Source organism: Arachis ipaensis, chromosome B10 (genome assembly GCF_000816755.2).
Source record: "Arachis ipaensis cultivar K30076 chromosome B10, Araip1.1, whole genome shotgun sequence".
Taxonomy (NCBI): Eukaryota; Viridiplantae; Streptophyta; class Magnoliopsida; order Fabales; family Fabaceae; genus Arachis; species Arachis ipaensis.
In genome coordinates, this window is record NC_029794.2 from 129758380 (window position 1) to 129760037 (window position 1658).

Consider the following 1658-nt stretch of genomic DNA (forward strand, 5'->3'; position numbering starts at 1 on the left):
TATTATTCTTAAAAATTTTAGTAAAAAACTTGTCATGTTTTTACCAATTTTCACGTAAAAAAAGTTTATCAATAAAACATGATATAAGTTAAGAAAGTAAAATTGCAATTTCTTAAAATTACCGACTGAAACATAATTTTCTTTTTTCGGATATAAATTCACAATAATGCCCAATAGATTGGGCACTCACGAAGATGTACAATGACAATAAAGATAAGAGATAAGTATTATTTTATTTTCTAAAATTTTGGATTAAAATTAAAATTATTTTTTTTTTGTTTAAAATAGTTTTAACATTATATTTAATATTAAAATTATCTTTTTGATAAATTTATCTTTATAAAATTTGATAATTTAAAAAAATATATTATCATCTTCAATCAGATAAAAGTTCTCATCATTCATCATCAATCTTCTCACTGTTATCATTAGATAAAAGTCTTCATCTTCTTTTCCACGGTTACTATTGTCTATCATCTTCAATCATCAGCTTCTATCATCTTTCATTATCTCAAATCACGTCTTTCTCATTTCTTTTTCCAATTTCGCTCATCTCATTTATCTGATTTTAATTCTATTTTTATCTTCATAAATCTAATTAGATTAACCATTACATACACGTTCAGATAAAAAAATAAAAAAATGAATGAAAATTTGGTGTAAAAAGAAGAGGCCGTCAGCAAAGAACTGCTCAAACACCTAGACGCGTTCGTCTCAATCTGCGAGAACTGCTCCAAAAGTCGATCAAATTATGAATTTAATAGAAACTTTGTAATAGCCGGCAGCAAAGACCGCAAAATTGCTTCCGTCGCCGTTGTCATAGTATAGTTTGAAGGCAACACCTTCTTCATGATCAGCGTCATCACTAAGACCACCAGAAAAAGAAAAGAGGAAGCGAATTGTCTCTCTCTACCTCGCGTGCTCTCTTTCTCCGCCTCTTGTTCTCTTGTCTTTCTCTCCAATGATGACGACGAGTCCTCTCTATGATGGTGCCGTGCTATCCTTCTCCTTCTTCTTCTTTCTTTTTCTTCTCTTCTGTCACTTCCTCTCTTTTTTCTTTTTGTCTTAATTTGTTTTCTTTCTTTCAGAAAAAAATATATGAATGTTGTGTGTTGTTTTTGTTATTGAATTTAATATTGTTGTTGTTTTTAAATTATTTAAATGATGCGTTATTATTGGTTATCATTGGTGATGGATGAAATTGATAATTGTTTGAATTTAAATATATTATTATTGTTAAATATTATGTTCTTAAATTTGATTGTTGGTATGTGATAGAAATAAGTGGAGGAGATAATGGTAATGGTAAGGATGATAATAATAGACGATGAGATTAGAGACTGAACAAATAAAAAAAAAATTATTCGTAAAAAATTAAAATGATAATTTTAAAATTAAATAAAATGTTAAAGACAATTTAAAAAATAAAAATAAAAATAAATTTATTTTTGTGTCTAAACCTTAAGAATAAGAAACGATACTTATTCCTAAATATAAAACAATGTCTCAATCCCTCCATCTCACTTGCAGTGCAGTAAGAGAGGAAATTATTACTAAATGGTAACCGGATTGACGAGAAAAAAAAAAAAATTAAGAAATGACAATCCATCATGATATAGATTATGTAAATTGAAATATGCAGCTCAATAAGGATGAAT